General features: G+C 39.0%; 1 protein-coding gene across 6 annotated transcripts in view; it reads left to right on the top strand.

Annotated features, from left to right (window-relative positions):
* ELAVL4 (ELAV like RNA binding protein 4) overlaps positions 1-26278 on the top strand; it is a 144785-nt gene that overhangs the window by 59470 nt on the left and 59037 nt on the right. The window lies entirely within an intron of this gene.

The raw sequence follows: 26278 nt of genomic DNA, 5'->3' as shown, positions 1-26278 counted from the left end.
ACAATCACAATGTCACCGTCGCTGTTGGCTGGCGTGTCCACCGCCTCTGTGAGCTTTCAACAGAATTACATGACTGTTAAAGTTAAAGGCACATTTCTTTTTCAGTCTCCTGCTAGGAGTGATGGGGAAGGCTGGGTACGAGGGGTGGAGGAGGTGAGGTTCAGTACCAGCAGATGCAATTGTGAAACAGGACTTCGGGATGTGGAAGGGGAAGTGGAAAACCTTTCTGCCAAAGTAGTAAATCTATTTTTAGCATCATCTTTTTCGGGAAAAAAAAGAAGCAGGGAAACTCCTTGAGTGCCGCTCCTGTTGCCTGGTGTTGACCCTGAAGATATGGCACAAAATGGCACAATCAGATGCCACGAGTGCCCACTTTGACTTTGAATTTCACCAGCAATAGCTTTCACGGGGTTTCAAAGCCGGGTATGTGGGGAGGCTGTAAATTCATATCCATCTCACTTATTTTTTGCTAGAAAAGCCTGGGGAGGACTTTTTGCTCTGCATAGATGTTATAACAAAGCTGTGGTCTTTTTCCCATTCTTAGAGGATTGCCTTTGTCTGGCTGCTTGTTTTGATGGGTGTAAAACAAATAAGATTAGACCGAGCAGCCCAACTGAAAGCGATAGCTGGGAGGAAAACCCAATGAAAGGTTGCCGGGGAAACGAACAGAGGAAAAGCCGAGTAGGGAGCAGGTGGCTATCATGAGAACACACTGCAAACAGTGTAAAAAAGGGGGGGGAGGACGGGACCTCGATTATCTTTGCTGTTCTTTGTGGCCGGCCCAACTTTAATTATTCTTTATAAATAGGTGTTAATTACATTTCTAACTCTGGTTTACAGTGATTTTTAGAAATCTATTTTTAAGCATCTGTTCTGTCTCTCTTTTTTTTTTTTTGGTTTAAAAAACAGAGAGAGGGAGAGAGAGAAAAGAAGAAGAGGGGGAAGGGAGGGTAGGGAATCTTGCTTTTTTTTTTCCTCTCTCTCTCTCTCTCTTTCCCCCTTTTCCCTGCTGTGAAATTGTACGTGCGAAAAATCGCAAGGAATCCTGTGAGGCCATTTGAAAAAAAAATGTAAATTATATTGAATGAAGTTGACGGAAGCATAATAGTGAACTCCCACAGCTGATAGGTTCTGCAAATGATTTCTTAGAAATTTCTAGCAAATATCCATTGGAGAAATATAGGTAGAATAGATTTACCCTAAAGCAATGATTTTATGCTAGGTGATATTGGTGTTTTTACTAAATCAGATATTGATACTACAATTCTAGGGAGTTTATTGGAGTTTATCTCTTATTTTATATCCCAAGTAGAAATTACTTTTAAAAATAATAAATGAAAAACTGTATTCTGGCCTTTATCTTCATTTTCCTCTCTGTACCTCCAACCCCAAGGTCCATCAGGCTGCACCCTTGTAGGAACTGCAAGGCATTTAATGGTCCTGGGTCTGGTCTTAGCATACACTGAGTGAAAAGCTGATTTCTTTCTTTCTGTCCTTTTTTTTTTTTGTGTGTGTGTGTGTCTCTGAACATCTAAGACCCGTGCATGTGCTGGGTGACAGGCATCTTTCCCTTTTTCTCTGAGTGTGCTTTACTAATAGTCTCTTTTTCTCATGATGGTGGGTACCAGAAAGACTGAAAGGTATAGTGCTTACGCGAATAGGCAGTAACATAAAAACCATGATCTGTTATGACTTGTTCCAAATTACATTTTTGATCAGATAGCTGATATTAACCCCCAAAAAGAGAGATTAAAAAATACTGAAATATGTTAAAAAGTTAGGAAATATATATTGGCTTTACAGAAAGTACTCTTAATTTTTCCTCTTTCCATTGCAAATCTCTGCACTTACCTCCCCCCCCTTCTTTTTTTCTTGCAAGGGGTTTCTTTTTGTTTTCTCTTCTTTGGTGGGGATTTTTAAAATTTGTTTTGACTCTTGAGGTAAAAATAAATAAACTTATTTTTTTTGTCATAGGTCATACACTTGAATTTTTGCATAACCATATGTGTCTTAAAAATTAGGATAGTTTTTTTTTCCTAAGAAATTTCTAGCATTATTTAGTTAGGGGAAATAATTTCCATAAGAACTGTCATCTTGTCTTGGGTTGTAAAAAAGACACGCTGTTCTACTGCTGACCTTTCTTGCTTCTTTGTCTTAAAATTAATGCCTACTACCTGTATGTGGAGGTGTGCCTTTGTGGAAGCACAAGGCTGAGTATGCATTTATTAAGAAATGAAAATCTGATTGGAAATATTTCTGCAAAAATCACCTCACTATATCACAGTTTTAATGATCAGAATGTCTGTATGTGTCATTGTAACATCATGGCCACATCGTTTAATATTTACATTTTAAAAAAGATAAAATGGACATAGGTAGGGAAATGACTGAGAAATTGCTTTCCGAATCACTGACTTATAAGATAATTTTAATATCTCAGGAAAAAAAAAAAAAAGCCTAAGAAGCAACTTAACCACTCATTTTTGTAGTCCCATTCATTTCTAACTGCCATTCATTCAAGTCATCCTCCTGGCCAGATATAGATGAGCTTCCTTCTGTTTGATAGTTTTCCAAAGACTTAAAACTTTTTTCTCTCCCGATAGCCCTTTCTGGGTCCTTTGAATATTCAAAGACTTTGTGATGAGACGAAGGCCAGATTGTTGTGAGCTAATAACAATAGAATTTTTTTTTTTAAGGAAAGAGAAAGAAAATGAGCTCCACATTTGCATTTTAGTTCTTAACTCAGTCTTAAAAAAGGGTTTGAGATGTGGTAGACTTCAGGTATTTGAAACTTAGTATCTCTGTTGGGAATAATCTATTTGACATTTCAAATCAGAAATCTTTGCCTGAATAGTGCTTTGTGTGTGTGTTCAGTATCTCTAAAAGAATTTGTGGGTGAATCAAGGTGTTTTTCTCAAGTAAGAATTACCACTAACAATGAAAGGGTTTCCTCAGGGCAAGTCCTTTCTTTGGTTTGATTTCTCCCCTTTGCACTCATTTCCTTTTTGTGGGTCGATTCTTTTCCTATATGTAGACCAAATACTATTCCTTCCATGAGGATATATGCTGCTTCACTTAGCCGTTGGCATCTTAATGCCTTATTTTAATAATAAAAAAAACCCAACGAAACAAATTGTGTGTACTGCAAATAAGGAATGGCGGTCTTGATAGAGGTCATTGTATGTGGACAGAAGTACTTTTGGCCTTGACAAATTTCTTCATCAGTTCCAGTGATCTGTGGCCACCAGGCTCTTAATTTATATGCCTGGACACTTAATATGTACATTTGTTGGTGAACTGGCCAGCGGATGCTAGACACATGAGTGTGCGCTGGCGAATGCTGCAATGCAGTATTTTTTCCCAATGTCATTAGGAATTTGGGGGGTATGAAGGGACACAAACATTCTCAAGCTTTTATCTTACTATCTTCCAGTAGATGGACCATGTTGTACGGAATTCACCAATTCTCCTTTTAAAAGCGAAGTCAACCTTTTATTGTCCGCTGTCTGTTCTTCCATCCATTTGATGGATATGTGGAAAGTATGTATATGTGAGAGAGGGAGACTGCGTGTGTGTGTGTGTGTGTGTGTGTGTGGTGTGTATCTGTGTAAGCATGTGTGTTTCTGGAATCCTGCACCTGTCTTAGGTTTTCCTTATTTGGTATTACCAAATGTGTATACATACTTGCAAGTATATGTGCATCTAAAAAGGGAAAGAAAACCAAACTGGGCTGGCTTCCCATAAGAAGTGGCTTCTCCTCCTCATAAACTCCAAGAGTTTTCTTATTAGAAAAATACAAAACTTAAGAAAAAAAAAAAAGATAGATCCAGACTCTGCAAGACCTGCATTCATAACCAAACACCTTTCTTTAGTTGCCACTTGAGAAACTATAAATGTACAGATCTATCACAATATTTGTGAGTTCGAAGCTGCTCTCTCAAGCAAAGGGTTAGGCTCGAAATAAAATGTGTGTATATGTGGAAGGCGAGTTGTTTTTTTCTTTGGGAGCATTTGAACCTAATCTTTAACCCTTGGTAATAACAAGTAGGAGGTAGGGTGGCTGTGTTAAGAGTGTGTGCGTTGTTTTGTGAGTTTGTGTGTAGATGCGAGTGCTTTAGAAACATCCTCCTATTTTTTTAAATCTCCATGTATTTTAAGGATGGAGGGCTATTATAGATCAGTGGCTTCTTAAGGGTAAAAAGATAGGTGATCTGTGGATGTGGGAAGTTGTCACAAGCAGTAATTGTCATAAATTACTCATCTAGAAGTGGAAAGAAAAAAAGGCTGGAGGACAGGAGTAGAGAGGGGTACCAACATGTGGATCTGCCCTTGCCGATATAAGAGATAATGAGTGATAAATTTGAACTGGTGCAGTGCGGGATGCCCGATAATTTCTCAGAACCTTGACTTTGCAGGTTCATTACTTCCTTGCTTGCTTGTTCACACCTTTAATTATATCCAGTTTGGGATGCTAGCTAGGGGCACCAACGATGAGCCATTTTGTTTGTTGTTTACTTCATTAAGTATTCAGGCAGTGTGCTCACAATAGCTTTGGAGCATCAGTGTTAGGAATCAAGCACTTTGGAAACGGAATTGTTACAAAAGGATAAAACATAAGAAAGCAATCGGCCAGGTAGCTTGCTTTGGATATTCTCTCTGCTTAATGGTAATATTTATACTGTTCCTTGTACATTAATTAAGAAATACATTATGCAGTGTCAGTGCTCCTAATATGCTGGTGGCTCCCCCTACTCCCCTCACTCTCTTTTCTCTCTCACCCGGCGCTCCACCCCCAAGATTTTGCCTTTTACTTGACCATTTTAGGACTGACCATTTTTGCTATGGGGAAGATCGGTATTCAGTCCCTCATTGTATTTAATACCAGAGATATTTCCCTTCGATATGGGTCTTTCTCCATAAGGATCACAAAATGCTGAACACCATAAAGGAATCTTTAAATAATTTTTGTTGAGGAAGCAGTGAAAATGTTGAAGAAATAAGGTCAATGTAATTGTTGTGCTTGCGTTTTGTTTTTTGTTGTTTTTGGAAGGCCTTATTTTTGACCACAAAAATAAAGTGCAAAACTAGCATATGTGATTTTTTAAAAATGGAAAAAGATTACAAGTCGTAAGTCTCTATTAAAAATAACTCACCTGGGACTCTTGGCTTGAAAAATAACATTTAAACTCGAGTTTAATTTTTTAGTTATTCATGCTGAAGCTATAAAAATGTAATTCATAAATACTTTTTCTATAGGAGGTTTAGTTCTATTTTCAGGATATGAGGAAACAGAAACAATTCTAGCAAGATGGCGAATTCTGAAAAACACACCACAGCGTGGAGGTTCCCTCCTCTCTGCACTTTGTGGCATTGAATCCACTCCTGCTTATTCTGCGAATCATTTACCTTCTATCATCTCCTGCCTTGGAGCGACTAGCCCCTGGAAGTGATTTTGCCAACTGTGTTCACAGTAGAGGCTAGCTATCATTTGTTGTTGGATGAAGATGTGTTTGTCGAGGACTTACTGTGTGCAATTCCCTGGAAGGTGGAATTCAAGGTCACCCTTTCTTTTTCTTCTGACACTGATCAAAACAAACAATAAAAGTCTAAGGCCCTGTGATTGGAGCTAAAGTTGAGGTGAGGGATTTTAAGGTTGGATGTCACATAACGCAGTCTGTGTCAAGTTATGAGAAGACATCTGTCGGAACATTCAAGTACACAAATGTTTTTCTTTTTGTATTTGTAAGAGTCTAGGCATGACTCCAAAAGAGAGAAATCAGAGATCTTCTGGACATTTTTGTCTATAAGGTTCCATGTATGCAGATGTTTGCTTTCAGGAAAAGGAAAGTTTAGACAGTTGGGAGGAACTTGTCTTTCCGTCAGCTACCCGTGCAGCTTGGCTAGGTCCTGTTAATTTTACAGAAATGCGAATGCTGTTCTTCTAACAGAGATGACTCTGAGTACCTTTCCCCATGTCCCCCTCCAGGGAGGACCTGAGAATAGAGTGACCCTCTTGGCATGCTCCTATGCAAACTTTAAAGTTTGCACATAGAGCAGATGTCATAATGTTGTGATACACACTTAGATACTGCCTGTACTCTGTGTGTGTGTGTGTGTGTGTGTGTCAGTGGTATAGAGAGACAGCCATGACCCCTGGTGTGCACTGGGATGTGCCAGTAATGGCTTCTCAAGTAGCCTGTGTTTTCCTAAGCTGCCAGTCTAAACCTTTAGAGTTTTCCTTTCTAATTTGTACATGAAAAATAACAGACTGAGTTGAACTATTTTTTTTTGAGTGCCCCCTTTGAAGATGCAGCAGTAGTAAAAACAGCTTTAATGATAAACTTTAACTCTCAGTGCTATTTAAAAGTCTGTCGTGGAAAGCCTGAGAACTTGCAATCTTTACTAATGATACTTTTATTAGGAGAGTGCTCACTTAAAATGGAGTAAACGACTAAGTCCCTGTAATGTGTGATTTTGACCAGATTTGACTCATCATCCTCTCTTATGTTACTTTTTGTAATGCAGCCAACCACATATCTAAAATTCTGGATATTGTACTTGTCTTCAATATTAATTATCTCTGTTGATGTACTGGGTACAGACAGTACAATTCTCACAAGTCCAGATTCTTACTGTAACACCAAAACAAAAGTGATATTTATGAATAATATTGGGAAAGTTGTCCTCATAGTAACCATTCCCCAAAGGAAACTTTACATAAATGTGCATTTATTATTCAGGATATTAAAAGGGAATCCTTAGCTTTTACTTTTTAATTTGGGTTAAAATATGTAAATTGGTTTTATTTTGGAGTTGCTGTTTTAGGTGGCTTTGGGGGAGGATAACTTTCTAGCTTGATTATATTTTAATCACCTCTGTAGTAGAAAGGGTTCCAAATCCTGAAATCAACCTGGTTATTGTGATTAGGACCCAGAGGGGCAGTGTGCAGATGGGGCTAAAAACATATTACAACAACTTGTATATATGTAGAAAAATTAGATTTGTTTCTGCTAGATACCACTGTGCCCGCGTCTTCACTGGCAGGCCCGCTCAGAGGCTATGGAACCCCAGGTCTGCCTCTGGATTCACAGACCTTCATGGGCTGCCTGTTCGGTCAACCATCTGGAAAGATTGCTTTTTGCCTTATGAAACCAGGAAGTGCCAAGGACTTTGAAGTCAGGTAGATTGGGGGCTAGAGTCCTGACTTTCCCTATTAGTAACTGGGTGATCTTGGATGAGGTCCTTCAGTTCTCAAGCTTCAATTTCCTCATCTCTAAGATGGGGATGATAAGGCCTGACTCACAGGGTTTTGTGTGGATCAGATGAGAAACAATATGGGAAGGTACCAGTCATAGGCCTGAATGTTAAAGGTGCCTAGAGGATGTTAGGTCTCTTTCAGTCTGCCTGTGCCAGATGTCCTGGGGAGAAGTGACACTGAATGCTACCCTCATAGTCTCTGTCTTCTCAAGGACAGAGAACTCGAGGAGGGTGGGGTGACACACAGTAATTTTTAAACACAGACAAGCCCTCAGTTACGCCCTGGAATTGTGTGGCTTTATTACGTTTTCGGCATTCTCATAGGCTTTTGTAAGGTACATTCATGGCCCCCTTTGGAATTAGAATTAACTTGGGATTTAGTTGTTAAATGAGAAAAAAGGTGAACATAAAATTAATTTTAATCGGTGCTGTTTTTTCTTTTTTTAATTTCATGAAAGAGTCTGTTAGGAATTTCAGAAGTCAAGCAGAAAAAAAAATCAGGTTAAGCTAATGAATACGGTCTCATCTTTGCTGTCTAAAATATATTATTATAACCTGTGAGTTATTTGACTTTGGCCCAGAAACCAGCCTCTTTGGAGCTATTTTTTTTCTCTCTTCACCACATCAGCTTTTTTCTTCTATCCCTCTTATTTCCCCAACAGACTGAATTTTGAAGTTCTATTTTTCAAGGAATGGTGAAGAGGTTGAGGCAAAAAGTGGCGTAATGAGATTTTTCTAACTTGCCATCAGTTTTCTTTCTCCTGCTTGGTGAGGCAGGATGATGGATGGCTTTGGCAGTGCAAACAGCACTAGAAGCGATTGCATTGACTGAAGAGGTGTGGGAGATGTGAGCAGAATGCTGGCCCTCAATTTATGACCCTCCCATTTGCAGGAAAGAAAGAGACAGGACGAGAGTCACCGTAAAGGCCTGATGTAGCTGTTGATCACATGCACTTGGAAAGGGTTAAAGTGGGGTGTCAGGACCAGCGTTAGGCCAAGCCTAATTTTGTGCCTTTTTCCCAAGTCTCCGAAAGGGGAAATAAACAGGCATGTTAAATAAAATTCACAAGCTGTTCTAAATCGGGACCTGTTGCTGTCACCAGTGAGGACAAAAAAAAAAAAAACAATACAAGTAGTACTTGAAAGGGTTCGAGATTGAAACTGAATACATAACCTCCTTGGTTCGAACAGTATTTTAATGTCATGGATTTGGGATTCCACTTTATATAATCAGGGGAAGGATGTGAAAGGGAGTCATTTTCTTTCCTTCAATTTAATCCTTAAAATCAGGGGACAGATTATAAATTGATGGGATCCCCCAAGCACCGTTTTGCAGACCCGATGATTTTGTGTAAAAACAAACAAGCAAGCAAACAAACAAAAAACCCCTTTACTGTGAAGCAGACAATAGAGTTTTTCTTTCCATGTGTATCTATTTCAGGCCTTCACCAAGGTTATCCTAAGGATTCTAAGCCTTGTATGTGGTACGCAAGCTCTCTGGAAGAATTTGGTTGATTTTTACAGTGTGTTTTATATAAACAGAAATACACTAGTGGAAGAAAGGGGCTTGAATGTGGAGAGCGGTAGAGGTTTTTACGTAGTTTATCCTAGAAAAATCTCACACCTATTAATGAAAGACCAAAAAGAGATGATTGGGTGAGTGATTTGAGCAGGTAACTGGGCAGGGAGGGGCAGGTGGGTATTCTTAGAACCTCTTTGGTAGATATATGTTCATGTTATTAAAAAATTGACTCCTATTTAAGCCAGTACTTGAGTCTCAATTCCTTCTTGCTTTACATCTCTGGCTTAAAGTTATCAGCAAGAAGAAAAGACTTTTATCTTGGAAGAGTTTTAGTAAAAACTCCTAATTAGGGTAGTCTCTAGTTGGTGAATTTTGGAGACATGGGCTTGCAGTTGCTGTAATCATAACAGTACTCTTCCTGAACTATCGTCACGTCACTTTTCCAAGAACAGAGGAGAAATGTGTTTCTAGGACCTCAGCGATTCCCAGCACAGTTCTGCTGTAATGGATCTGTGACTAGGGAGATCATTTCTCATATTCATTTAACATCATATAATTTTTGCCTTTTGGTGTCAGGTTGATCTCCTTAATGCAGTTAGGGTAGGTGTTGTTAACCCCTTTTTATAGAAAATAAAACTTAGCTGCCTGCCTTAGGATACATGTTTAACAGTATCAGAAGTCTTAGCTCCACAGTGTTTAGGAATACATCCAGCTTAGCCAAAGCTTACTTCTCTAGAGGAGGGAAACAAAAACAAACACAAAAACAAAACAAAACAAAAAGCAATTCCTTTTCTAGATCGAGATTTTCGATGCGGAATCAGCAAATACAATTGCATGTCTGTCCCCATAAACCATATTCTAGGTGCCTCCTGGAATGTCACAGTATTTAAAACATATTCTGATATAGTGGGTAAGGACAGTGACAGGCAGAATGTGAAAAGTGTCTCGGCAGAAGAGGTACAATAGACAGAAGAGAAGACGTTTGTTGCTGTTGGGAAAAGGAGACAGCCTTCACAGAGGAAATGCCATTTGGGTGGAGCCAGGAACGATGGATAGGCTAAGAAGTTGGGAAAAGGGGCATTCCGTGTGGAAGGAAGAGGATGAGTAAAGGCACAGCGTTAGGCACTTGCTTAAGCAATGATAAGTAGTCTGGTGGAAATGCAGCATAAGATGTGGAAAGATAAAGCTAGAGAGATAGGTAAAAGCTATCGTTTAGGAAGATTAAGGTGTTTTGACTTGGTTTTAACTTTATTTGAATTAGTAGCTATGGGATGTCTTAGATCAGAGGATTATGGTTTCCTGGTTGTTTTGCAGGGTCAGGACTTGCCTTTATTGGGTCATGAGTTCTCCGAAGTTGAAGTCACTGAATTGGTCATTGGTTATTTAGCGAGAATTGACATTAAAGCACTCTTCTGATGAGAGTGTGATGTGATGATGATAACAATGATGATGATAATACTGCTGCTGCTGCTGCTCACACCCATCCGGGATTGCTTTTAGGGTTAGAGTGCCACACAGCACTAGGAGGAAGGATATCAACTTTATTCCAGATTGTAAAGAAGTGTGCCATTAGAGGACCACACTGCGTTCTCTCACTAGCAGGTACCAGTGCTCAAGTCTTGGGAAAGTGTGCGGCCAGAGAAAGAATGGTGGCAGTCTGGGAAACAGCTCACTTTCTCCAGCATAGAAAAGTACCCACTTCAGACTTCCACGTACCATGACATACTTGTCTTCCCTGGTAGTCTGCGAGCCCAAAAGGACAGATTTCTTGACAAATGCTCTCTTATTTCAATGTTAGGCACACAGTAAATACTCAATAAATGTTTATTGAATTGAGTTATAATTTTTTTTTAAACAGTCTGAACTACAGAGTTAGAAGACTTGCGAGTTTTGGGTCCGTCATTTAGTTTATTCATCCAAGTCACCTAACCTGGCTGAGTTTCAGGTTCTTAATGTAAAATAGAATTAATACAACTTCAGATCTTGATGGGAGGATCAGTTAAACTGTATCCTTGACACACCACAATAGACGGAATAACAATATTAGTAAATAACTAGGTTCTAGTTTGGCTGATAATTATTTTACTGGGTCTTAAAAAAATTAAAACAATAAGTGAAATGGACACTTTGACTTTGTTATATTTCAATTTTTTTTGTTAACATCTCAGAGATGAAACACTCCACATTTCCCAGCAGTATGGGGGGGCCAACTTAAGTTTAAAATTCTGACAAAATCACCCTGCTTCTAGCTTATCCAAATCCTCTGCCCCTCACTCCTGTTTATTAATAAGCATCACACTACTCAGAAGGTACACTAGCAAATTGTGCAATTGAATAAAACCCACACTTTTCATTTAGATTCTTATAACTGTATCATGTATAGTATCACTTTTTCTACATTTTGTCAAATAAATTTTTGCATAAACTAAAAAAAAGTGAAATAGAAAAGATCAGTGGCTAGTGCTTAGTAAGCATAAGTATTATTTCATGAAACTTTTGGTTCAGTTACCCATGTTTTGAGTTGTGACATGAAGTTGCTGCATGTTCAATGTATTTCTTACTTTTTTTGCTTTGTTGGATCCTCGTCAGTAATTTTTGAAAAGCACTGTTCTAGAGATAGTGAGCTCTGCATTATCCCAAAGAAAAAAACAAGCCACCTTTTTTTTTTTCTTCAGAGCTATGCAATGCAAGATCTCTAGTAACTTCCAAATTATTAAAGAAAGGATAGCATCTGATTATTTTAGATTTAATGTGGAAAGTGTTTCTTAAATCTTGGAAAGTTAAGATATTTGCATGGCATATGTTGGGACGCTCTATTAATTAAAGTATTCATTAACTAGCAAGTCTTATACCTTGGTCATGCCACCTAGCTGAACCTTCAAAGTAATAATAATAATGATAGTACTAAGTAGTGGAGATGATCTGGAGGTGGGACTAAAATAATCAGATTAGCTTTCATTTCTTGAGCCCTTACTATGAGTCAGGCACTGTGCCTTGCATACCATTCCTTTTAACCCTTAAAACAACCTTAAAATGTAAATGTTAATTTTCCTGTTTTATGGATGAACTGAGATTTTGAAAGGTAAATTAAGTTACACAGCCAGCAATTTGGCCAGATTTGATTTCAAGCCAAGTGTGTCTAATTCTAGAACAAAATGTCAAAGATTTATTCAGTTCCGTGAAAATGTTTTAGAGCTTGGTGGGTCAGTTGGTCTCTGCCCTCAAGGGTTTACTGTGTATGAAAGTGGGTGAGATGTGATTTAATCACAGGAAGACAGGCACGAAGACTTTCATAGTAAATGTTTACTTTTGGAAGTAGTGAGAAAAGTACCTGTCACATGGTTTAGGTATTCAATAAAGATTTATGGAATTGAAATTAGATTAATTCTCACCTGGAAATTTGGAAGGGAGTGGGAGAGTATTGGGGAACCTTTGTGCTGAAGAATATCCTTACCTGGAAGGTGGCAAATCCATCTGCCCTACAACCCTTTAGCGCCCCTTTGGAACTCCTAAAACTGGCAACAGCAAAAAGCCAATCAGAGCTCAAGAACTCAAGTTACGAACTCCAAGTTTCATTCAGGCAGAGAGAACATTTGCCATCTTAGTATGAAAAGAGAATCCTGTGGCAGAAACATTTAAAGAATGATAAATAGACAGCAGGCTTCCTTAGAATGAAAAATAGTAGTTATTATTGTTGTTATAGCTATTTTTTACTATACTAACCTCATAACCTCAAGCAAGTCACATTACCTCTGTGAGCCTCCATTTCCACAGATGTAAAATGATTTATACATCTTGGCATTGTTGTGAAGATTAAATAGATCCGTTTGATAAAGCCTTGCTAAGTACTTACTATTTAGTGGTCTCTGAGGATTTAGTATAAAGGAAACATAGCCCCCCGCCCTCAGGGAGCTGAGTGTCTGGTGAAACTGCTGTAAGTTGGGATTCAGAGTAGCTCACTACTGAAAGAATGCAACCCTTGCAGTCTGCTTTGGGATGCGTATATTATTGTCATGCATGTTGCATTTACATCATTGGAAGTTCAAGTTTATTGAGAATAAGTGTGCTGTGATAGTCATCTTCTTATCTTCTACTACCCTATGGCCCCCGCTTACCCATTGGTGCAGCATTACCTTGTAGAGTTCTCACTCAATGAATCCAGCCCAGTTCAGCAAATATTTAACAAGTTGTTCAAGGTGCTGTGCTGGAAAAGGGAGAGTAACATTAGCTGAACAGGTTTGAGTTTAAAATCACTTTAGAGTGCAAAAGAGGAACAGTATCATAAGTTGGTGATAAACTACACTAGTGCTAAAAAATGCCTGTGACCTATTCAGGAAGAGGAAGTCCCCAAAGAAAATTTGGTGGTGAACCTAAAAAATTAATATATTCTTTCTTTTTCTCAGTGCTGTTTTGTTTGTATTTCATGGGAACCAGTGTATTTGCTATAGGCACACAGTTGAGATGTGATCTCAGAGATGGCCATTTACTATTAAATGATGGCCATTAAATGGCCATACTTGTGGCTCAGGATCAAGTCAAGCTGCCTTCACAGTACCCAGGAGATCTCTGTGGCCCAGCCCCTGTCCTTCTTTCCTGCTCCCCACCCTGCAGCTCTCCACCTTCCATTCATTCTCTGCTGTGGAACTTCCCCATGCTGTTCCGTCTGTATCTATGCTCAAACAGATCCCTTGGTCTCAAACATCCTTCTGCTCTTCTTCACCTGGCTTCAGGAGACAAATAGGAGGTGACTTCCCAACTAGGAAAGTGTTGCTGCTCGTGCTGGGTTAGGGCCTCATCCATGAGCACAGCCAGTGTCCTTCTGCCATTGGTCTTCCCCACTGTATTGTCACTTGTTGATTGGTCCATCTCACCACCATGTCAGCAGTCAGACCCGGGCTCCTTTCTGTGCCTGGTCCCTAGCAGGTGATCAGTAATGAATTGTTAACTGAATGATAGATTTGGATGTTGGTTAGATTATTCATAAAGGTGTTGCCATCAGGTTCTCTGTTACCTCTAGCCTATGAGAGGGATGTTGGACTCAAAGCCCTCTGTCATGAAGGCTGGTTTTGACACTACTGTTGCTCACCAACCACGGTTCTGTAATTTGGGTTGAAGATCTTGAGTATGTCTAGTTACATGAAGCTTTTCCAGACTACCATGACTCATCTATACTGCCTCAATAATTCTTTCTTTCAGACCCCTTTTGTTACTTGGTCTCTACCATACAGTTAACAGTGATACATCACAATAATAGGGACTCTTTTCAGGCTTTACAGAAAGAAGAGACTTAGGTTATCTCATTGAACCTCACAACTCTAGGAACAGGTATTTGTGTGCCTGTTTTGGAGAAGGAGCACCACGTGGTTTACATAACTTGCACAAAGGTCACAGGGCTAGGGAGTGTCAGACTTGGAATTCCAAGCTTAGTCTGTTTGATTCCAGAATCCATTTTCTGTCTCCCATTTTGTATTACTCACTTCTTAAAGGAAGAGACTAATGAGAGACATTTAGCCTAGTGGTTATTGATAGAGACTTTCAATCAAGATCACCAAGGTTCAAATCCTGTATTTACCAATTATGACCTTGAGCAGATCCCTTACTCTCCCTATGCCTCAGTTTCTTCGTCTGTACTCTAGGGTTGTAAGGATTTGATGGACCAATGTGTATTAAGAACTTGAAACAGTGCTTAGCATATAAAGTGCTAGTGATCATCATCATTATTATTATCATATAATATTAATTTGTGTCCCACTCTTCAAATAGTTGTTGAGTGCTTCCTGTAACCAGACACTGTTCTGGGTCCTGAGAGATACAGTGGTAACTAAGACAAGTCCCTGCCCGCATGGAGTTTTCACTTTAGAGGGGGAAGACAGACAATAGAGTAAGTAAATAATTAGAATTAGTGGATATATTGTGTGATATTTTATAATTTCATGTGGTGAAATGCTATTTAAAAAATACAATGAGAAAATGGGTGGGAAAGTGATACTAATGAGAATTTGTGAACACGTAATGAGGCCACAGCAGTTCAGCCAGCGTCTTGCTTCTACTTGATAAGCTGGAGCAGTCATTGCTTTGTCTCGAAAGGCTGGGCTTTTTATGTCCAGCTGCTGGCTCTTGGGGTAAAATGCTTGCCCTACCTGCACTCAGTGTGGGGTGGTCATCCCTGGAGTAGCCGGAAATTAAGAGATTTGTTGGGGAAAACACAACAAAAAGAATTCCTAAATCGGCCAGGGGTCTCCAGTCTATGAGGGAGAGGCTCCACTCTATTTCCCTAGAGTTGAGGCTGTTCCAAGAAGGTCAGAAGGAAGGTTAGGCCACCCATTCAGAAGTGCAGTAGTCATTAGCATTATCATAGGATTCTTCATCTCCATTAAAAGTATCCTACAGGTTAAGAGCATGGACTTTGGAGTCAGAGAAAGAGGATGTTTTTCCCCTCTCACTTACTTGTGGTTGGGTCTTGGTAGAGTCACTAACTTGTTCTAGCCTCAGTTTCATTGTCTGTAAAATGGAGTTAATAGTACCTACTGCAAAGCTGTGTTTAAAGGATAGTTAGCATATGTAAAGAGTCTGGTTCAGAGCCTGGCACACAGTAGGCATTTAATAAAGGAATATTTTAGAAAATAGTTCAGTCTCTCCAGGGTGTATATTTTAGATATTGGCCATTTTTTGCAGGTTTCATAGGGAGAGAAGATTTAGAATAAAATATGCAAGCTACTATCCATTTCATAACCTTCAAAAAGGAGAACAGATAACTTCAAAACTGAGGCTGTATCATCCCAGAAAGGATCTTGGATGCCAGAGGAAGGTAAAAGAGCTGGGTAAAAGAGCTCTGGTGTGTGAGATCCTGAGTTCAGTTCTTGAGTCTGCTACTTTCTAGTATTAAGTTAAAGTGCTTACTTTTAAATTTGTATCTTCATAGGTCAAAATTATTCAGGTCAAGACTCCTGCATTAACTGGAATTGCAAAGAAGCTTACCTGATGCTCCAGTGGGAGCAACTAGAAAGCATTAGTTTTAAAATATAAATATGTGTATTTTATGTATTTTTTTTATCTCCTCTCTCTTTTATACTATTGCATAAAATTAGATTGAAATCTCAAGATTAAAAGAGAGACATAGTTTATTCTTGTGCCAAAGCTCTTTTGTTTTTACTTGCAGTGTGTGGACTTAAATTACTTTTAAAAAAAAGAAAAAAGAAAGAAAGAAAGCAAAACTCTCCATCAAATACTTTTGAGAGTAGAAGAATAACTGAACATTTGGCAGTACATCTTTTGTGCACAGCATTGGATGAAGCCCTAAATATTTTCTTCCTCTTTTGTTTAGTGGCATGTTCGGATTGTGATTCTCCCAAAATTTATTTGCCCCACCCTTGGCCACTAGTTCACATTCGTTTTGATCTTGATGCCTGCACTCATCTAAAATAAACAGCGCAGGTAGAGTGAAGAAAAGGCTTAAGAAAAAGATTTTAAAATAGAGAACCACACATTTCTCTTACGGTTTTTTCAGCATGCTGCAGAGCCTGGTGGGTAGGGGAAAAAGGAAGTGTCCTGTGTGTTCCCCAGTTTTCTCCCTCTAAACTCTCCTAGCACCCTGCACTTGCCTCTGAGCACTGATTCAGTCAGCAGCCTTTGGTCACATTCTTCCTGTAATACTATATGCCTGGAGCAAGAAGTCAACGAAAATTCAGGCCCTTTTCTCAAAGGGCTCCCAGTCAGTGGGGAGATAGGAGGGTAAACTGTGACTGAGTAGGGAGCAGTGAGTACCATGATGAAGGAAAGAGGGAGGTGCCTATGCCATGTGGGTCAAGGAGGCAGGCACTGCACTTTGCAAAATGGCCTCATTATTTAGACAGTGGTGGGAGCAGCATTTTAGTAGGGGGAGGAGAGGAAGCACACGTATAAAGACATGGAAGAGACATACGTACCACAGAAGACATTCAGAATATTGCACTTGCCTTGTTGAAGTTTGGAGCTCTGTTCATAGATCTGTCTACTAACCACTGCTGCTCCTCGCTTCCAGAACTAAATTCCTAGAGGGCAAGGATCAAATGCCATGGAACTCAGTTACTTGAACCGTAATAATACATTTTATCTTTGCCACATACCTATGAACACTATCAATACTGAGAAAACTTAGACTCGGAATTGTTAAGTAATATGCCCAAAATCACACCGTGGAACTGGGATTCAAACCTAGACATTTAAGCTCTGGGGCCTGTGTTCCTAATAATTACACTCCACAATTGATATTGGATACATGCTTAAATTGATTTGAAATGAATGGAAGTAGAAGTAATTGCATGATAGTTTATTCACCCATTTGTTTAAAAAAATAACATGTGGGGCCCCTGGGTGGCTCAGTGTGTTAAAGCAAAGCCTCTGCCTTTGGCTCAGGTCATGATCCCAGGGTCCTGGGATGGAGCCCCGCATCGGGTTCTCTGCTTAGTGGGGAGCCTGCTTCCTCCTCTCTCTCTCTCTGCCTGCCTCACTGCCTGCTTGTGATCTCTGCCAAATAAATAAACAAAATCTTTGAAAAAAATAAAATAAAAATAATAATAAAAAAATTTAAAAATAACATGTAAGGCATTCCTCACTCTGATCGTTGTTGCAACATATTGAGTCCCCATTGACTTTGACTTTGGCTTGTGTGACTCGTAGGAACTCTCAAAGGTGGAAGTGTTCTGTGGGACTCTTAACCTGGAGACTTCAGGCAGATTCAGACCCACAGTGAAAATGAAATAGGAGTTTAGGCCTGAAGCAGTGGCAATCTGTGTTGGAAGGAATGTGGGGGTAAAAAACTGAGGCTAAGAAATTGACCTTAAAAATACAGTCTTTAGGGACAATTTGAAAGAAGTTGAAGACAAGAGTGATAAAGGCAATATAGCTTTAAAAGATAAAAGTGCTCCTATTTTTAAATTGATTTTGAAGAGGTGAGAGAGATATGAGAGAGGTTTGTGATGAGAGCCGAGTAGTGGGGAATAGAGCAAGGAGAGCAGATTTAACTATGGAGAGCAGGTGAGCACCTAGAGAGCCATCCATTTATTCATTTATTCTACCAACAAAGCCTAGAACTCTGCACTGGTCCCTGGGATTATAGATGAATCAAACACAGTCCCTGTCCTCAAGATGCTCACAGTCCAGTGACAGAGACAGGAAGATGGAGAGTCTCGGGGCTGTGTGGCAAATATCTGTGAGGGAAGCATATACATGGTAGCTGGGGAGAGATGGAGAGCTGGGGAAGGGCTCGTTAGCCTGATGGTGGGAGAGGAGAGCTTTCCAGGCCGACAAGCAGAGTGTGGCACGGGAGAGACCACAGCTTGTACTAGTTGGCAATTGCTGTCTGCAGAAGGATATTGCCAGGAATGTGCTTTCCAGGAGGTTGTGGTGGGTAAAGGAGGAAGATGGAGTCAGTAACAGTAAGACCTTGGTTCACATCCCTGCTCTGTGCCCTGTGAACCAGGTCTAGTCACTCTACTTTCTGTTTTGCTCCTTGACCCTTGGTCTGCTCACCTATAAAATGCAAATGACAGGGTAGGGGGCAAATTCCACTTATCCCCCAGGGTCTTCATGAAGATGGAATGGGGTGTTGGGTGTGAATGTGCTCACAAAATCTCCTGAGTCTAGCATGTGACTGAAAGGATTCTTTCTGGTGGCTTTGTAAAGGGTTCATCTCACTTCTGTGGGGAGGTCACACTTTCTGTGTTTTCTCTGCACTTCCCACAACACCTTTCCAACCATGCCCTGGAAGATCCTCTTGAAGTGCATTTGATGTCAATGTAGCTGCTCCTTGGGGTCCATAGGAAGGAAGGAGCAGTTCAAGTGGAGGGTGGACCAGGGACATGGACCTGCCCACCCTGAGCAGTTCCATGTGGAAAGCCAGAAATGCTCTCTGCTATCTGTACCCAGAGCAATCTATGGCAATTTCCCAAAATTTCCCATGAAAACAAGAGGGTTGCCCTCTTGGGAAATCAGAAACCTGAAAGACTGCACTTATTATATGTGAAGTATCTAACTTTAGGCCATTCACAGTAGAGGGTTTTTTAAAAAGGCAAAGTGTACCAGAAATTATGTTTGTAAGTGTTAAAAATGGTGCTCTCATTATTCACTTTTTAAAGTTCACTTAATCTCTTCCGCTTTGCTCTGTATTTTTCTGGCTGGTATTATGCTGAGAACTTACTAGTTAATGTTTGTGAAACATTTTGAAGATGAAGGAAATAGCTATTGACATAGGTAGGTGATGAGTAGTAATATTTTTAAGTGTTCTTTTCCATTTCAGAAATTAAATTCCAAGGATAAATGTTACCAGCTCTTAGTTGATGTTGCCACCTCATTTTAAGGGGAATATATTTTCAGAATGTTACATTTTTGGTAAGGGGAATGAACAGGTATTGAGTCCTTACTGCGTGCCCAGCTCTGAGCCAGGTGCCTTAAATTGGTTATTTTTCGTCTTCACTGCAAGACAGACAGTATTGTGTGTGTTTTTCAGGTGAGTAAATTAAATTGCACCTCCAAGAGTTTTAAGTGTCTAAACCCAGGTCAAGGCTAGAGCCACTTGCAAACCCAAACTCTAAACTTCATGCTCTTGCCATTGCACCATGTAGAATTTTGAATTAAGATCTTTCCTATAACAGTCATTTATTTGGCAGTTTTAGTGACTAACAGCAGATATATAGTCCAGAATGGTATTAATCAGATTAGATCGTTTCCTTTCTCCAAGATTATTGGGTTACATTTTACGGTGATAGGAACTCTTTCCTCTGACTTGGAGGTTTCAGAAAGGGCACAAGGTTTGGTTTCACACTTGATTTTGGGTTTTTGTTCTGACTGAGTGAGAATGGGTACTGCCTGCCCCAGGCCTCACTTCTTCATTCTGTATAGAGTGATTTCAGTTCTTCAAGCCTTGGTTTCCCCAACTCTAAGTGGGGGAAATGACAGTTACCTACTTTGCAAAGTTGTGGGAGAATTAAGTGAAGTAATGTACCTGATGACGGCTATCACCATTTATTATGTGCTAACTGGGATAGTATTGGAAGGAGTTAATTGTAATTGCTTGCCTAAACCTTTTTCCATGTAACCCTAAGCATTTTTTAATCAGTGTTATCCCGGGATCTCCATTTGTTGGGCCTTTGCCATGTTCCTGGCAGGGACTTTGCTGGGCACTTTGTATATACTCCATTACCACATTTATGACATTATAGAGTAATTACTTGTTTACTGATTTATTTACTTCCTTGCAGGCAGGAACCCCTTCTTTCTCCTGTATCTCAGGCATTTATCATAATGGTTTCTGGCCCATTGAAGGAACTCATTAATGTTAAGGAAGTTAGCTTGACTTTTTTTTTTTTAAACATATAATGTATTATTTGTTTCAAGGGTACAGGTCTGTGATTCATCAGTCTTACACAATACACAGCTTGACTTTTGTCCCTTTGTACTGCCTTTCCTCTTCTTTTAAGAACGAACTTCAGTTGGAGGGAGGAGCTATTCTAATGGAGGACAGTATTGTCATTATTAAATTGTGACTTGCTTTACAATATGCCTGTAATTTAAAAAAAAATTGTTTGCCCTAATTTCACAACAGCTGATTCTGAATATTTGTCAGCCTTTCACTTTTTAAAAAACAAATTTCTGGGATAGAAAGACTGTATCAAGATTAAGAGAAGATTACTAAGCAAATTTACTTTGTATCTGTGATTTTAAAGGACATGGTTACCTGACACAAAGAAGTAAACTCTTTTTATTATTATTGTTATTATTAACATATAATGTATTATTTGTTTCAGGGGTGCAGGTCTGTGATTCATCAGTCTTACACAACACACAGAGCTCACCACAACACCACAACACAACACACTCTTTCCAGTACTTGAGTGTATACATGTATCTATTCAAATTATTCTTAGGGACTTATTAAATCAGTCCTAAAAGGTTCTTATCTGAGAATTATATATCATGCAGTTTGAATTTTAGTATAATTTTAGTGTAATTTTGAAATCTTACCATGTGTTTTTAAAAGTCTTAACCATTTCTGAGTTTTTAAAATGCCAATTTTATTCATGCCCAATTAGTATGAATTAGTGAGATTTTTCAAAGCATATCTTGAAAGGCAAAAGATTATTTGTGAAGACATAACTATTAACTTATTTATTCTTTGTCCTAATCCAAAATTCTCTGTTGTTATAAGGCAAATCACAAAAATCCATAAAAATACATCTATTTTTCTTTTTTAAAATATAGAACAATGAAGAAATTGAGGTGAAGGAAAATTAAGAAAAAAATAACATGAATCCAGAAGTAAAGTTTGTGTCTAAAAAGAATTAAAAGTTTTCAGAGAGATTCTATGCTCTTTCTTTCAACACAGAGGGCTACAGATTTACCACTTGTTTTTCTAGCAATATTGCAAAAAGGAGACCCAATGAATTACAAGATGCAGAGTCCATAAAACTAAAGCAAACCCATCATACAGAGGACAAAGAATGTTAGTGGTTCATTGTCATAACAAAGTGTTTGTCTTAAAGTAGACAAATATTCTGATATGTGGTATTTGTGATTTTTTTTTAACCTCTCCACATTGCTTCTTGTTCGTGAGATTTTTAATAAATATGTATTAAGATGATCTCCGTAGGTAGGAAAGAGAGAGGGAGACGCTTAAGGAGCATGGCGTGGAATGCTGCTTGCCAGTGTCATACATTCATAAGATGTCCTTGAAGATGGAGCACAGAACAGAGATCAGGGAGATTTTGGCAGCTGCAGTTGGGAAAATAAATGGCTGTTGTGTGATTGGGCAGATCCTAAAAGCAGGCTCCTGCTCAAACCATGTAATTAAGAAAAGTGGGAGCTTTTGTCCAAGTGCAGAATGTTCATAATATCAGAGTTTGTTAGCAGGAGCTTTTAGAACGGATCAGTACTTTTCACTCCCTGATCCAGGGAACGGTTTTCTTATAAATCATCTTCTCTCCTTGCTGTCCTCCTGAAGGTTGCTGCCAGGCGATAAGGCAGACTTAGATTGTAACCTTGCTAATACACAGTGATTTAGGTGAAGGAGAACCCGAATCACAGTCCATTTCAAGAAATGCGATTTTTATTCGTTTGGGCTCTTGTGTCCTCTAATGTAGGAACAGAGTGTGGCCAAGGAGAGATCCAGCAGGACAGCTCTGGGAAGGAGATGGAGTAATTTTTAATACCGCGACTCCAAACTGGTTTGAAGGATTTGACATTTTCTTTCACTTTTAAAAATAACTTCCTTTCAGATTATAAAAGTGCTATATTTTCAACATAAAACAAAAACTTGGAAGATAAAGATAGAGACAAGTATAATCCCACACTTTATTGTTAGCATTTTTATTTTTCCCCCCTATACTGTGCATGCTTATATAATTAAGATAATCAATTTTTTATTTCACTTTATTCTACATTTATCATATGCATTTTCTCAAGCTATCAAACCCATTATACACATCATTTTAACAGCTGAAAATACTGGATCATAAAACTATATAATAACTTACTTAGTCATTCCCCCTTGTTGGGCCCTTAGGTCATTTCTATTTCTTCACTCTTTTAAATACACTTTTTATAATGTATCATATTGTGCATAATTTTGGTCTTCAGAATTCTGGATTCTTTTCTGAGCTTCAGAATGGATTCTTGGGTCCAAGAATCTGAACAAAAGGTTCAGAAAGATTGTGTCCAATTACATTTCCACCAATGATGATAAGAGACTATTTTACTGCACCTTAAAGCTTGCCAGTTGCAAACCTTGGATTTCTATGTTCTCTCTAAACAAGGTGTCTGCAAATAATTCAAAGATACACTTCTCCCAGCCCAGGCCTGCATTCTCACCAAAACTGATATGATCGAGTCCAATTTTACACAACCCATCTGCCTTCCCAGGGGGTGTCGAAGATGAATGGTAGTCCCAAACACCTCACTGAGTTAGATGAGGGATTAACATTCTCCTATTAGATCAAAAAGTCCTTTTTTCGAATGTATCCTTCTTATTAAGAAAAAGAAGAAGAAAGGAAACAAAAGAAAAGGAAGAAAGAAGAAAGAAATTCAGAGAAGGAAGAAATTAAAAATAAAATTCAAGTGTGACAAAGTAATTTTCAAATTTAAAACTGCCCTATTATAATGATGTTCAGGATTTTTTCAGGAATGAACATATGGATATAACATGAGGTTGTGTGAATTATCCATGGGTCTAATTTATCGTGGCCACTTATACATAACATTGAATTACTGAGAACCGTTTTATTTCACTCAGTATCTTTAGCTTCAAAATGACCCCAAATAATCTCTGTCCTTTAAGTTGTGCAATTGGAAGAGCCATTGGCATTATACAATTCTTAACAAAGAGAAGGTTGCCTTGTGCAGATTTTTCTAGATACTAACTCTATCTATTCCCTTTATTATCCTCCCCATCTCCACCCAGCTTTGTTAAGAAAACAAATATAAACTTTCACAATACGAAATATTTTATTTACATTTCTGAAGAATTTAATCTGAGTGTGCATAAGACAAATTCAGAGATGTGACCCATGATATCTGTATCATGATATAGATACAGAATAACACATTGCTTTGTACAGCTGGATCTAGGTGAGTTTGCCCACACTCTGCGTCCGGGAACCAGGCATTTTATAAATAAAAATACAATATTTATGTTTACATGAATTGTGCCATTGGCTATTCGTTATGCATCAGAAGATAAGCTCAACTTAGTCAGTCTGGGGACAGTTTTACAAATGACTCATTAACGTTCTTTGTATGGAAGATGTGGGTAACCCATCCAGTCACAACTGATTCCCACCACAGCAGGTGCTCATAGCTTATCATGAGACATTTTGGTTATTTTGTCCACAATAAACATTCAGAGTTTGGAAGCTTGGAGGGTTGGATAGGAAAGGAATTGTTTTCCAGTTGAATTTCTAATTAGGTCTAATATTTTTGCAGGAAGCCCAAGAGCTTGGCCACGAAATTGCATTTATATTGAAATGAATACATTTGCACTTTTCAGATATGTCTTTAAAAAAGAAAGCTTATCAAAAGTTTGAAAGCATCTTTATTGGCCATTTTGGAAAAGAGGACTAAATTGAGGGCTTGAGGGGTCATGAAAGAAAGGTCTCCTCGTCTTTATAATGAACTGGATGGTGATGCCAACCCTCAGCTCTGGAGAGTTTGCTGGAAAAGTCTGTTAAAACCAAAATACCCAGGGGTTTGATTAGGACTGGGCATACCGGAAATCATTTCAGACCCAAACAGAAGCCCTAAAGATATAAAGGAGGCCAGTATTTATTTAGGAGGGGAAATGTGTGTGATGTATCTGGGGAAGAATATTAAGAACTCAGATTTCTGTGAATTTGAGAAGAATGCCTAAGAGAAATTAAATTTTGATCATTCTTTTCATATCCATGCTGACCTTGCCATTTTAAGTATTGATGCCTCTTGTTCTCTCCAGTGGCGGCTGATTTTTTAAAAATCCTGACTAACCCCACTGAGAATACTTTTGGCATGCCTGGTATTCCTCTCCAGTGAAGAAGATGCTGTTTCAAAGAAGTAATGCCTCAAGCTTACCTCCCTGTTACAAAGTCATTGGTCTAGGATGTAAGCATTTAGAACTGAAGCAGGACATGTCCATCCAATACCAGGACAAGTCTGCATGTATCTCATGTATGTGCTCTTTGGTAAGGAGGGGGAGTCGTTGGAGAAACTCTGAAGGCAACTGCTTAATGAAAGGGGTATATGCAATTGATTTTAGTTAATTACTTGTTTATCTGCCCTCCTCTCCCATCCTCTAACTTGAACCCTCTAAGGGCAGGGACAAAATTATTTTTTTTTTCCTGGATTCCTAGAACAATGCCTTGGTCTGTAATAGCATTCAATAAACTTGTGTTGAATGGAACACACTTGTTTTAAGGATATGCCGGGAATTTATTACCACAGAACTTCCTAGAGTAAATAGGTCTTTCAGGTTATTTGTGCATCTACCCAAAGGTACTATTAAACTGTCAGCATGTTTTCCCCAGTTAGAATTAAATATTTTTTCTAGAGCTTTCTAGTTACTCTCCAGCAGAATTACGGAAACTTGATACAAATGGTTTTGAGAGACACGAGTGCAGTCTTCAGCCAGATTCTTCTGCTCCAGGGACCTTTGTGAATCATCACCTGTAATCTGGTTTGGGGGTGGGGGTGTGGGTATATTCCCAAGTTCCCTTTTCCTAGAGTGATCAGGTTATCAATCTCAGCCCCTGCTCCTGGGCCCCATTAATAACATGTGTCTCCTTCCCAGTTGAATCATAACCAGGAAAGCATTGCATTTAGAAAAAAATATTAATCTGAAGGGATTTGAGCGAATTAAAGCCTCTTGAAGAGAAGGAGGGGAGAGTATGAATTTTATGCGCTGATGGACGAAACTTAAAAAATATGAAATTGGGGGGTTGTAAGGACATTTTTAGTATCTTTCAAGGAGCAAGAAGAGAAGTGAGGAATTATTCCTAAAAATAATATCTGTCTTCAGGAACACAGAGCCTGCTATGTAATTTTCTAACTTTGGGGATTTGTTTTTCAGGCTTTTGAAAGGCGGGCGAGTTGCACTAGTCTGGGCTGCACCACCAGTGTCTGACATACTGTGTGTCAGGATTTTATAAGGGTTAAGTGGGAAATGCCTACAAAGAGAATTAGGACTTTTATTTTTGTCCTCATGAATAATTTAAATCTATTTCTTTAATGGTTCGATTCAGTGACTGCCCTTGGTAAACATTATTCTTCATGCTCTCGGGAGCGCTTGTTCTATTACATAAGGGTTAGCCTTTATACATAAATTTTCAAAAGTCCTTCCAACATGGTGAAAGAAAACACCTTTAAATACTCGTTAAAATATTGAATAAAGTACGTGTGTGTGTCTCAGATGCACACACCTGAGACATGTTTGCAATCAGAACGTTCTATTAACACCGTTCTCATTTCTGGGGATGCTGACATTTAGAGGGTACTGGAGGTAGAAGGGAGAGTGTTTAGAAAAGAAGCATCATATTCCTGTGACCTTCTTAGGTTCTTTTCTCTTGATCCTTTTGCCTGAATCAAGCATCATGGCCACCCCTCTGCCAGAAAACCAGAAGTTGAGGTTGGCCATGATAGGGATAGAAGGGCCCTGCCCTGAGCTTGTGGATGACGAATGTCAGTAGTGAGTTCTACAGTGGCACGGGTTCCTGTAACATAAAATCGGAACCTTATATGTGTCTCACAAAGTAAATCCTGAGAGTGTAAAGTAGGTTAAGATGTGTAAATGCAAGACTGTGCAGTATATTATTGGACTGCCATTTTTGTGGAAAATATTAGAGCAAGGCCATGCAGTATGGCTGACAGGATTGGTGAGGGGGCTGCAGGAGCACCTCCGATGTGGTTCTCTGGTGCCCGGGACAGTGACTGTCCTTAGTTGTGAGGGGGAGGACCAACCCTCTAACTCTAGCCTGACTCTCCCCAAATTTGAGCAAATGAAAA

The sequence above is a fragment of the Meles meles genome, chromosome 1, assembly GCF_922984935.1.
Source record: "Meles meles chromosome 1, mMelMel3.1 paternal haplotype, whole genome shotgun sequence".
Taxonomy (NCBI): domain Eukaryota; kingdom Metazoa; phylum Chordata; class Mammalia; order Carnivora; family Mustelidae; genus Meles; species Meles meles.
Note: the sequence above shows the minus strand (reverse complement) of the source record. Positions and strands in the feature narration are given on the sequence as shown.